The 13,713-nt window shown below is 41.2% G+C and overlaps 1 protein-coding gene across 1 annotated transcript in view; it reads left to right on the plus strand.

Annotated features, from left to right (window-relative positions):
- The window catches only part of slc6a2 (solute carrier family 6 member 2), a 180,699-nt gene that overhangs the window by 98,871 nt on the left and 68,115 nt on the right, over positions 1-13,713 (plus strand). The window lies entirely within an intron of this gene.

Genomic DNA, 13,713 nt, shown 5'->3' on the forward strand with positions numbered 1-13,713 from the left:
CACATGACCTGTGTCAAAGAGTGTGCAGGATTGCATGTATTGAGTTTGTATCTGGCGGTTGGGATGCAAATAAGATCTGGGAATTAGAAACTGCCTAAAGCTTTCATAGTTAAAATAAAAATTTGATACCTCAATGAAGGGAATGCGTGATATCAAGCTGCAGTGCAATTGTCAGAGGACTAGAGGTTATAAGGATTGAGAGCTCAGTGTCACAGCAACCAATCAGTCCATTCTAGAAAGCTGAAAATATTTTAGATAAATTATAATTGTTGTACTGGAAGTAAAAATCCCAATTCATAAATGGGTATGGTGTTAATTTGTCAGCTGAACAGGATATTGATGGGTGAAAGATTGAAAGCCAAGTTTTTCTAATCTGCCTGCCAATCTTGGCAAAATGCATTTTTAGAAATTGGCAGCTCTGTAGTCATGAGCACAGTGTTTTGTTGTTGCTGCAGTAACTGTGGTAGTTAGTTAAAAACAAAATATATTATTCGCCTTTTCCTAGACAGACTTAATAATAATGTTAAGTTAACATTGGTACTGTCACTAGATTTCCCCTGTAATCAACAATATTCCCTTTTGTCTTATTCAAGTAGTTTCAGATGACTCAGAAGCCTTTTAGTAGCATTATGTGTTCAGTTCAAAAAAGATAAAACAGAGAAAAGAAACATTTGGCAGTTTCTGTTTCTGTAAGTTCTTCAAGTACACAATGGATGTAACCATTTTAATTAAAGTAAAGATGCATTTCATCCACCACTCAAAAAATATCACCAGAGCAAGCAAGAGGATGTCTCCTTAATTGATCAGATTGAAAGATAAAATAAACCAGAAAGAACTGAGAAAGAGGTGTCAAGTAAAACCAGTAATTTAAGTGACAAGTCTAGTGTAGGAAGAAATAGGAAGCAAGACAAAGAAAAATTAGATCAATCGAGACAGGATAGAAAATGGCAAGTGAGAAAAATAAGTAAAATGTGTTAATTTTAAAACCTCAATAAGAAAGATCGAGACCGGGTTTTGCAATGGCAAACCTCCATTCGGTAATCAAAAGCAGAGGCAATGGTAAACATAACCTCAAATTCCCCATTAGATTTCTGACAGCCTCTGTTTTGATTAGTGCAGGAATTATGGCAGATGAAACATGATGTACCCTCAAGTGACATCAGGTTCAGTCTTTTAAACATTTACTTCAGTTTTGAATTTTCCTGAGTTTCCAATGATGCCTGAAGCTTATACAAAACCCATCAAGTCAGACAGCTCATAAACTTTGGAGCATGTCTGGTGTGGGATTTGGATCTTTTATCAGGTGAGTTTAAAAGGTCTTGTTAATTTCAAATGTCATAATTAGATTCTATATGATATGCTTTTAATGCAGTGATTGATTGTAGGCCTCTGTCTTTGGAAAGTATTTAACCATTAAATTGATCAGCACTGTGTAAATGTTACTTTTTCTAGTACTCTTCTACATTCAGGTGTATGTAGAATCAAATATTCATGTGCGCTGTGTGCTCTGTTCTTTAAGTTTTACACCAATTAAGTCTTTTAAAAGTATTTGAACAGTTTTCTGTTATAGTTCATTTGTTGAGCCTTTGAAAGAAGGAACAGATGTTCATTATTCAGAGAACGTCAAATATACAGTTGAAGTGAGTTCTGGAGGATTTGTTTGATATAGCTGTGTACTAGAATACAAGGATAGATGCTTGACATAGCTCCAAATCCTACGAAGGAAGTTTGCTCAACAAGGGTTGTTCGCACAGCTGTGAAAAAGTCTGTGACCTTTGCTTTGATAATGGTTTTATAAGCTATTCTTAGGACTAAGGTGTTTTTCAATGACTGTTTGACAGGTTTATGAACACTTAAAAGGAAAGAGTTTTTTTTTAAGGGGGTGTTTGAATGTCTGTGTATTTGAAATGTTTTTGAGCATGTAAGAGGAACAGTCTTAAAGTGGTGTTTTAAGAGATGATTGTTTATTTCATGGCACTTCAAAGGCTCTTCAGCATTGTTACATAGGACTCATGCATTTTGTCCATAGAGAGATATTGAATGGGAGGAAATGGAGGCAGATTTGGATGAAGAATATGGACTACGGGAAAACCATTGGGTAATTGAGGGGATATGGAGTGGGTGTGGGTGAAAGCTTGAGGGTCAACAGTTCCCCACAGCACATGACCGATGTCCCAGTGAATTAAAGCAGTGCTAATTAGTCAGGCTTGACATCCATCCCACCTCTGTTCTCACCTGTCTTGGGAAGTGGTGGCTCCAAATCCATCAGTCCTCACATCCTGACTCCTGATTTCTGAGTCTTCCATGAAAATCTGTCCCTTTTGCTGCACACTTATAACAGCTAACTTTTAGTGCCAAGGAGATTGATTGGTAACAATTACAAATTACCACATCAGTAAATGAGTACGTTCATTTGTAATGACAGGACCTAATTGTCTGTGACAAGTTTAATGTGCAACTAATGGACAAATACAGCAAGTTCTTACATTGAAAAATTGAGAGATGGAAGGACAAGATGCTATTTTCACGAAGCAACGTTTGGATCTTCATGGTTAGCCACACATCTGTTTCTTGCATGAAGTTGCTGCACCAGTTGCTATAAATAATAATGACTGGCATTAGTTTGTCACTGTTGTGAAAGCAAATTCTGGCCCCATTTGCTTTGCTAAGAACATTTATGAAAGATAAACAGCAATTTAAAGATTATTAACTTCAGACTTGGAATTATACTGTCACATTTCATTGTCCATTCTATTAATAGTTACACACATGATTTTGTTCCTATGTCACTTGATGCTTCATAAGATTTTCCAAACTGTGAATATACTTACAAAAATAAAAGACTTACTGGCACTTCAAAAGTGCAGCTGGTTTTGCTTTTCCAATGTTCCAATTATTCCGATGCAGTTTGCTCCCTTGCCTCTAGACATAGGAATACCTCTTTAGCCAAGGCCATAGGAGAAAAGCATAGTCTTGCCAGCCAGAATAGTATTGATCTTACAAATGGCTCATTAAGGCAACATTACACTGATAAAATAACCAAATAACTTGTTGTAAACACATTTTACATTTCGAAATCAGTTTCTGAAGCTTAGAGGCAGGAATATATTTGATTTAGCTGTACCATTGTAGGTTTATGCTGAAAGGCATTATAACAAGGTGATCTTATGTTTACACGCTGACAACTCTAATACTCAATAGTATCCTGAACAAGTATATTTTAAAACTTAAATATGAATAAAGTGTACATTGGCCATTCAGCACCAGAAACTCACAGTCCAGGAGAAACCTTCAATAGAGGGATGTGAAGAAAAATACCATCAATAAAATGATTGTGTATTTCTAGCAGTTTCTGATTTAATGTCAGACTTTCATTTTAAACTTTCTGTCAAATGAAATATTCAAAGCAGCTCAGTTAGTAGAAAATGATTATGAAGGTGGGAGCAGTTTTAATACCCATTCTACCCATTTCACTGTTATGAGGGTGACACGGTGGCACAGTGGTTAGCACTGCTGTCTCACAATGTCAGAGATCTGGGTTCAATTCCCGCTCAGGCAACTATCCGTATGGAGTTTGCGTGGGTTTCCACTGCGTGCTCTGGTTTCCTCCCACAGTCCAAAATATGCAGGTTAGGTGAATTGGCCATGCAAATTGCCTGTGGTGTTAGGTGTAGGTGTAGGCGAATGGGTCTGGGTGGGTTGCTCTTTGGAGGGTCAGTGTGCACTAGTGGCAGGCCCTGAAGGGCTTGTTTCCATCCTGTAAGTAGTTTAATCTTAAAAAAACAGTTTTATAAAGCATTCTATCTAAGAAATGGGGAATGGTGTATTGAACAGATAAACATTGACAGAGTCTGCCTTCAGGGAGAAAGTGAGGACTGCAGATGCTGGAGATCAGAGCTGAAACATGTGTTGCTGGAAAAGCGCAGCAGGTCAGGCAGCATCCAAGGAGCAGGATAAGCCCTTCTTCAGGAATGAGGAAAGTGTGTCCAGCAGGCTAAGATAAAAGGTAGGGAGGAGGGACTTGGGGGAGGGGCATTGGGAATGCGATAGGTGGAAGGAGGTTAAGGTGAGGGTGATAGGCCGGAGAGGGTGTGGGGGTGGAGAGGTCGGGAAGAAGATTGCAGGTCAAGGAGGCGGTGCTGAGTCCAAGGGTTGGGACTGAGATAAGGTGGGGGGAGGGGAAATGAGGAAGCTGGAGAAATCTGCATCATCCCTTATGGTTGGAGGGTTCCTGGGCAGAAGATGAGGCGCTCTTCCTCCAGGCGTCGTGTTGCCATGGGGGGTCTGACAATGGAGGAGGCCAAGGACCTGCATGTCTTTGGCGGAGTGGGGGGGGGGAGTTAAAGTGTTCAGCCACAGGGCAGTAGGGTTGGTTGGTGAGGGTGTCCCAGAGGTGTTCTCTGAAACGTCTCGCAAGTAGGCGGCTTGTCTCCCCAATGTAGAGGAGGCTGCAGCGGATGCAGTAAATGATGTGTGTGGAGGTGCAGGTGAATTTGTGACGGATATGGAAGTATCCCTTGCGGCCTTGGAGGGAAGTGATGGGGGAGGTGTGGGCGCAAGTTTTGCATTTCTTGCGGTTGAAGGGGAAGGTGCTGGGAGTGGAGGTTGGGTTGGTGGCGACCGACTCAACACGGACATTTACTATAAATCAACCGACTCCCACAGCTACTTAGATTACACCACCTCCCACCCTGCCCCCTGTAAAAACGCCATCCCATATTCCTAATTCCTTCGCCTCTGCCGTATCTGCTCCCAGGAGGACCAATTCCAATACCGAATGACCCAGATGGCCTCCTTCTTCAAAAACCGCAATTTCCCCTCAGACGTGGTTGATGATGCTCTCCACAGCATATCCTCCACTTCCCGCCTCTCCGAACTTGAACCCTGCCCCTCCAATCATCACTAGGACAGAACCCCACTGGTCCTCACCTACCACCCCACCAACCTCCAGATACATCATATCATCCTTTGTCATATCCTCCACCTCCAAACAGACCCCACCACCAAGGATATATTTCCCTCCCCTCCCCTATCAGCGTTCCAGAAAGACCACTCCCTCCGCGACTCCCTCGTCAGGTCCACACCCCCCACCAACCCAACCTCCACTCCCGGCACCTTCCCCTGCAACCGCAAGAAATGCAAAACTTGCGCCCACACCTCCCCCATCACTTCCTTTCATGGCCCCAAGGGATCCTTCTATATCTGTCACAAATTCACCTGCACCTCCACACACATCATTTACTGCATCTGCTGCACCCGATGTGGCCTCCTCTACATTGGGGAGACAGGCCGCCTACATGTGGAACGTTTCAGAGAACACCTCTGGGACACCCGCACCAACCAACCCAACTGCCCGTGGCTGAACACTTTAATTCCCCCTCCCACTCCGCCAAGGACATGCATGTTCTTGGCCTCCTCCATTGCCAGACCATGGAAACACGATGCATGGAGGAAGAGTGCCTTATCTTCCACCTAGGAATGGGCATAAGGGATGAATGCAGATTTCTCCAGCTTCCTCATTTCCCCTCCCCCCACCTTATCTCAGTCCCAACCCTTGGACTCAGCACTGCCTTCTTGACCTGCAATCTTCCTCCCGACCTCTCTACCCCCACACCGTCTCTGGCCTCTCACCCTCACCTTAACCTCCTTCCACCTATCGCATTCCCAATGCCCCTCCCCCAAGTCCCTCCTCCCTATCTTTTAGCTTAGCCTGCTTGGCACACCTTCCTGAAGAAGGGCTTATGCCCGAAACGTCGACTCTCCTGCTCCTTGGACGCTGCCTGACCTGCTGCGCTTTTCCAGCAACACATTTTCAGAATCTGCCTTCAGGTAATCTCTTCAAAAGATCAATTCAATATGAAACAGCGTTTGAAAAAAAAAATCCCTGGCTCACTTCAGCTCAGAGGTAACAAACAAGAAACCAATGGAAACAAGAGTAATTTCAATATAAATGACTTTACACTCTGCAATAACACATGGCTAGTTTGTAGAAATACCTAGAAATTACAAATCATTAATGTAAAATTCTGATGATGCCTCATGATTATTATATTATCTAATAATTATTATTTGTCATGCCTAAATGAATTATGAAACCTGAATATCAATCCAATGATAATCCAGTCCATTTATAACATATTAATTTATTACTAAGCACAAATGGTTCGTGATTGTGCCACTTGATATAGCAAAATTTAGCATCCTATCACATCATTCTGTAATATTCAGCTTCAGAAATGGAAGATTAAAAATTACAATGGAGGATCTTGTGACATCTTAACTTTTTGTGTAAGACTACTGAGTCGGTTCCCAGTGCAGATTTATTGCAGTTACTACGAGTCAATGTGTTTTTGGTTGTGTTTTGAGATTGTGCCACACGCTCCATAAATAGTTCCGAGAATTAATTTTTTTTGACTAATTGTGGACAACACAGTGGTTGATAAAAAAAATTGCTTTGTGATTTGCTCGCTGCATTCTCTGTTAATTTGTGCACTTGGACATAATGCTGTCAGTTAGCTGAGCATGCTCAGTGGCAAAGGCAGGACTAATTTATTAAAGACATCCAAAAGTGCAAGAAGATTATTTAAAGGTGACATCTTGCAAGCTACTATAATACATAATGCAGCAAGATAACCATTAAACAGCTTCCATACCTGTTGGACAAGAACATAGACATGACATCTCAACTCTTTAGCATTCTCAGAAATGCTTTCGCAAGCCTCTTAAATTCTTTGTATAATATGGAGACCAAAAGTGTTTACAGAGGTAGCCTAACTGATTAAGTTTAACATCAGTTTTCCATTTAATATTAATTTAAACATAATTACTCTCATTATTCCAACAATTTAAACAAATAAAAACAAAAAAATCTCAGACAAATGTCCTAAAGTATCAGGTTCTGCATATATGTTGCCACTATTCTCTACAGTAACTTGGATATAGCAATCAGCATTGAATGGACAGTGTTCACTACTTAGCAAACTTAGATTGCACAAACATTCTATGGGCTTTTGAGTGGCAATTTAGAGCTACACAAGACTATTTTCAATTCAGTGTCCTTTAAAGAATTCTCTGATTCATATGAGTAGGGTATGCAACAGTGAGGATTTTTGACAAATTGGATAGATAATTCCACATTGAGGCACGCAGCACCTAAACTAAGAAATACAAATTGGAATTTTAGTTGTCAAATTGCATACAGAAAGTTAAATAAAAGGAGGGAAAGAAAGATGAAATGATGGGAGAGAGTGATATAAGACGCTGAAAAATAAAGCTGAAAAATAGTTAATTTAAAAAAAACCTCCAACAAATATTTAAAATCTGGTGGAAGAGATTTAGGTTTATACAATTAAACTTTTAGGGACAGCAAGGTTGTTTGGTAATTATTATGACTTACTAAATTGTTAAAAATGAATTTAAAGTTGAGTGCACCATCTATATCTTTTTATGGCATTTCAGTGGGGAACGAGTTGAATAGAGTAACTTAATGTCCTTTTGCCCGAAGAGCAAAACATACTGAACAGCACCTTCTACATTCTGTTTTGAAATGTGCTTGTGTGTATGCTGGAAATTACTGTCTTGAATATTCCACAATGATGATGAATGCTAATAATTTCACCATTATTCTTAATGTGAAATTTAGACCAATATCCAAGAAGTAGCTTGCACATTCTCCCCGTGTCTGCGTGGGTTTCCTCCGGGTGCTTCGGTTTCCTCCCATAGTCCAAAAATGTGCAGGTCAGGTGAATTGGCCATGCTAAATTGCCCGTAGTGTTAGGTGAAGGGGTAAATGTAGGGGACTGGGTCTGGGTGGGTTGCGCCTCGGCGGGTCGGTGTGGACTTGTTGGGCCGAGGGGCCTGTTTCCACACTGTGAGTAAGTAATCTCATCTAATCTAAAAAAGCAGTATTGTTCAAACCCAAGCGAATGATGTTCACTCATTGAATTGTGGAATAACTGGCCAGGATGTACAGCCTTTGTTTCTGTCTGTCAAATAATTTTAAAGCACATTGTTTCTCAAATGTTTGAAACTTCAGGACAAGTTTTGGATATTCACCTCACTTGCTGATGATAATACATTAAAAGATAGCAATATGTGTACATGAGATATACCTATTGGCATGATCTGTGCTGCCAGTCAGTTGTTTGCAATAACCCTTGCAGGGAAAACAGCACTTTAAATGTTATACTAGATGATGGCATGGAAGCTGTTTAGTGGTTATCTTGCTGCATTATGAATTATAGTAACTTGCAAGATGTCTTGAAATGGTTAAAGGTGGATAAATCCCCCGGACCTGATCAGGTGTACCCGAGAACTCTGTGGGAAACTAGAGAAGTGATTGCTGGGTCTCTTGCTGAGATATTTGCTGGAGGTTGACAAACGTGGTGCCACTGTTTAAGAAGGGTGGTAAAGACAAGCCAGGGAACTATAGACCGGTGGGCCTGACCTCAGTGGCGGGCAAGTTGTTGGAGGGAATCCTGAGGGACAGGATGTACATGTATTTGGAAAGGCAAGGACTGATTCGGAATAGACAACATGGCTTTATGCGTGGGAAATCATGTCTCACAAATTTGATTGAGTTTTTTGAAGAAGTAACAAAGATGACTGATGAGGACAGAGCAGTAGATGTGATCTATATGGACTTCAGTAAGGCGTTTGACAAGGTTCCCCGTGGGAGACTGATTAGCAAGGTTAGATCTCACGGAATACAGGGAGAACTAGCCATTTGGATACAGCTGCAAATGTGTTGCTGGTCAAAGCACAGCAGGTTAGGCAGCATCTCAGGAATAGAGAATTCGACGTTTCGAGCATAAGCCCTTCATCAGGAATAAGAGAGAGAGAGCCAAGCCGGCTGAGATAAAAGGTAGGGAGGAGGGACTAGGGGGAGGGGCGATGGAGGTGGGATAGGTGGACGGAGGTCAAGGTGAGGGTGATAGGCCGGAGTGGGGTGGGGGCGGAGAGGTCAGGAAGAGGATTGCAGGTTAGGAGGGCGGTGCTGAGTTGAGGGAACCGACTGAGACAAGGTGGGGGGAGGGCTCTCTCTCAGCACCGCCCTCCTAACTTGCAATCCTCTTCCTGACCTCTCCGCCCCCACCCCACTCCGGCCTATCACCCTCACCTTGACCTCCTTCCACCTATCCCACCTCCATCGCCCCTCCCCCTAGTCCCTCCTCCCTACCTTTTATCTCAGCCGGCTTGGCTCTCTCTCTCTTATTCCTGATGAAGGGCTTATGCTCGAAACGTCGAATTCTCTATTCCTGAGATGCTGCCTAACCTGCTGTGCTTTGACCAGCAACACATTTGCAGCTGTGATCTCCAGCATCTGCAGACCTCATTTTTTACCATTTGGATACAGAACTGGCTCAAAGGTAGAAGACAGAGGGTGGTGGTGGAGGGTTATTTTTCAGACTGGAGGCCTGTGACCAGTGGGTTGCCACAAGGATCGGTGCTAGGTCCTCTACTTTTTGTCAATTACATAAATGATTTGGATGTGAGCATAAGAGGTACAGTTAGTAAGTTTGCAGATGACACCAAAATTGGAGGTGTAGTGGACAGTGAAGAGGGTTACCTCAGATTACAAGAGGATCTGGACCATATGGGCCAATGGGTTGAGAAGTGACAGGTGGAGTTTAATTCAGATAAATGCGAGGTGCTACATTTTGGGAAAGCAAATCTTAGCAGGACTTATACACTTAATGGTAAGGTCCTAGGGAGTGTTGCTGAACAAAGAGACCTTGGAGTGCAGGTTCATAGCTCCTTGAAAGTGGAGTCGCAGGTAGATAGAATAGTGAAGAAGGCGTTTTGTATGCTTTTCTTTATTGGTCAGAGTATTGAGTACAGGAGTTGAGAGGTCATATTGTGGCTGTACTGGACATTGGTTAGGCTACTGTTGGAATATTGTGTGCAATTCTGGTCTCCTTCCTATCGGAAAGATGTTGTGAAACTTGAAAGAGTTCAGAAAAGATTTACAAGGATGTTGCCAGGGTTGGAGGATTTGAGCTATAGGGAGAGTCTGAACAGGCTGGGGCTGTTTTCCCTGGAGAGTCGGAGGCTGAGGGGTGACCTTATAGAGGTTTACAAAATTATGAGGGGCATGGATAGGATAAATAGGCAAAGTCTTTTCCCTGGGGTTGGGGAGTCCAGAACTAGAAGGCATAGGTTTAGGTGAGAGGGGAAAGATATAAAAGAGACTTAAGGGGCAACATTTTCACGCAGAGGGTGGTACGTGTATGGAATGAGCTGCCAGAGGAAGTGGTGGAGGCTGGTACAATTGCAACATTTAAGAGGCATTTGGATGGGTATATGAATAGGAAGGGTTTGGAGGGCTATGGGCCAGGTGCTGGCAGGAGGGACTAGATTGGGTTGGGATATCTGGTCAGCATGGACAGGTTGGACTTGGAGGGCCTGTTTCCATGCTGTACATCTCAATGACTCTATGTTACCTTATAATAATCTTCTTGCACTATTTCCATTCTCTGTTTTTTGTTGCTGTTGACTGGATGAGATGCCAATATCTGAATAACTCTTGTGCTGTCAATGGGTTATACTTGATATGAGGTATAAGCTTTACAATGAAAACAAAGCTCTCCGGTGATCATGACAAAATTCCTTTTATAACCAAAATGTGATTAAAATCTGGAACACAGTCCTTAAAAGCTGTTGAAGTTAGATCAATTGAAAATTTCAAGAAAAACTATACTTTTGTTAGGTGCATTCTGGAACCAAGGTGGATAACGGTGCAGAAAGGGACAGATGATCTCTTTTTAATGAGAGAGCAGTTTCAATGGGCTGGATGATCTACATGAGAGTTGTGAAAGCCAAACTTCAGTACTCTGTATCAGAGGATTAACATTTTATTTTTATAAATTGATTACATTAAGGACACTTAAGGCCATTTAGGAGATAACAAGATTACATCAATAAACTTGAGTCTCCATATTTTTCTCTCCTGTGTTGGAGAATATCTGAAGGAATGCCACAAAGTTATATTGTACCTTTTTGCAAAATTCTGAAATTCCAGAAGAAATAAAACTTTATTAAGCTGTCAGGAGGTTTCTTGTACAGACGTGACACCTTATTAAATGGTACGTCCATTGGCTGACAACACAAATAATCTTCAGCTGAGCAATGGTTTAGAATAGCGTGATGCAGGGTTGGCTGCAGGGAATGGAAAGCATACCGGTTTGGAAGCACTGTGCAGAGGAATACACTTTTTATTCATCCACAGCAATGTGGACATTTCAGATAACCCAATATTTACTGCCCATTCTTAATTGTCTTGCACAAGGTGGTGGTGATCTACTTTCTTGAACTGCTGCAGTCCTTGGGGTGTAGGAACACCCACAATGATGGTTGGAAAGGACTTACAGAACTTTGACCCAGCACTAGTGAGGACTTTAGTTCCAAGTCATGATAATGTGTGGAAGGGAAGTTCAAGTCACAGTATTCCCATGTATCTGCAGCCCTTATCCTTCAAGGTGGTAGAATTCTTGGTGAGTTACTGCGGTGTATCCTCTGGATAGTCATACTGCTGCCACTGTGTATTGATGGTGGAGAAATGAATGTTGAATGAGGCAGGAATCATGCAAGCTACTTTGCCCTGGATAGTTTTGAGCTGCGTGCATATTATTTGAACTGAATCCATCCAGGAAATATATTCCATTGCACACCTGACTTATGTATGTAGTTGGTGGACAAGCATTGGGAAGACAGGTGATGAGTTACCTACTGCAGAATCACTGGTCTCTCACCTGTCCTAGTAACCAAAGTACTTATGTGGCTGTTCCAGTTCAGATTTTGGTCAATGGTAACTCCTAGGAATTTGATAGTGATTTTGTTTTGGTAAAGCCATTGAAGGTGCTGGTTAGATTGTTTCACATTTGAGATAGACATTGCATGGTTTTGGGGGCCTGAAACTTTGTCAGGTCTTGCTGGATATGGATTGGGACTACTTCCATTTCTGAGGAGTGTCAAATGTGCCGACTATCCTCATTTCTAGCCTCGTAATGAAGGAAAGTTCAGTAAAAGAGCAGCTGAAGAGTCTTGGACCTAGGATATTAAAGAATTCTTGCTATTTAACATTCATGTTGCTTACCACACTGAAATATAATGCATGGGTGCAAACTGAGATTAAATCTAACGTATTCGGGTAACTTGTGCTGTTGAACTCTAATGCTGTGATGCAGCACGCCTTTGAATAGACTGGATGATTGCAAATGAGGTAACCTTTGTGCTTTGCATGTAATCAACAATTTTCATACACTGTCTCTCCAAAGAGAAGTTCAAATTTCAATAATTCTTTTGGATAATGGCATGTAAAGTTATTGAATAGAACAAATACAGTTTGCATTTTAAGACTGATCCACCAAAGGAGAGATTAGTGCAGATGAATAACTATAACAAAATGTAAGGTTAGAAAAGTGATGAAAGAAGGAAGACAGGTAGAAAGACAAAGACATTAAGGGATGGAATTCTAGTGCTGAGGACCAAGGCAGCGGAAGGCATGGCCATCAAAGTTAGAATGATTAAAGCTGCAGGAATAACAGCAACCAAAATTGGATTGGTATAAAGATCTCAAAGTCTTGAAGAGCTGGAAAATGTTACACAGATATGAAATAATGTGGCCATGGAGAAATATTCAAATAAAGATGAAGACTCAAAAATGGAAGACGGATGTATTTCAAGCTTAAGTATTTTGAGAGTCACTGTAGGAAAATGTCATAGAGTTAAAAGTCAGCAGTCTTGATGATGGATTGGATATGTGGTTTGAAGCTCATCTTGAGGTCAAACAGCTCAAGGGGACAAAAGCTTCAAACAGTTGCCAGGGAAGGGAATGAAAATTGTGGTCAATGAACAAAGATTGTAGGAAGTGGTTTTGATCTTCCCAATATTTCCAAGACCTGAGTACAAAAATCAAAGTTGACACTCCAGTCATACTGCCGGAATACCACACTTTCTATGGAGAAGATTTTAAAGTTTGTCCTCTTAATAAAAGATCACATGACCGATTTCAAAGACAGCAGGAGAGTATCCCTGTTGTCTTGGCCGGTATCTATCCCTTAATCAACATCACAAAAACAGATCATCTGGTTATCATCACATTTGTCTTTCTAGAAACTTGCTGTCCACATACTGATTATTGTACTTACTGAGTTATAACAGTGATTACATTTTAAAAGCACTTCATTCGCTGTAAAGTGCTTTAGCATGACCAGTGGTCATGAAAAATACAAATAAATAAACCATTTTTTCCTCTTTACTTTTGCTAATTGATTTTGGAGATTGTGGCCAGTTTTGAAGGTGGGGCCAATTTCTAAAACCATGTTTTCTTTTTAAATCAACATTCAAAATAATGAAGCTCAATTTATGTTTATCGTAAATTTTGTTTAAAAGTCCTTGATCTTTTACACTAGTTTGATGAGTTTTTGGCAACTTGCAACAGTAAAATCAACAAACAGAAATTCAAAGCCAATACATTGTTGAATAAATGATGAGTGGAGAAATTAATGAGACAGACTGCTGTACTTTGTCCATGGTCCAAATTTCTCTAATCTAGTGATTACCCTTGCCAGAATAACGTTGTTATCTGTTGTTTTCCAATATTGTTGAATCTGTTACATCTTTCACTGCGTTTGACTTGATGAACCTTGGCATTGTCTCAACTATTTACTGTGGCAGTGTCCTGCAGTATAATTTTTATCGTAACTTGAAAAG

Source organism: Hemiscyllium ocellatum, chromosome 17 (assembly GCF_020745735.1).
Source record: "Hemiscyllium ocellatum isolate sHemOce1 chromosome 17, sHemOce1.pat.X.cur, whole genome shotgun sequence".
Lineage (NCBI taxonomy): Eukaryota > Metazoa > Chordata > Chondrichthyes > Orectolobiformes > Hemiscylliidae > Hemiscyllium > Hemiscyllium ocellatum.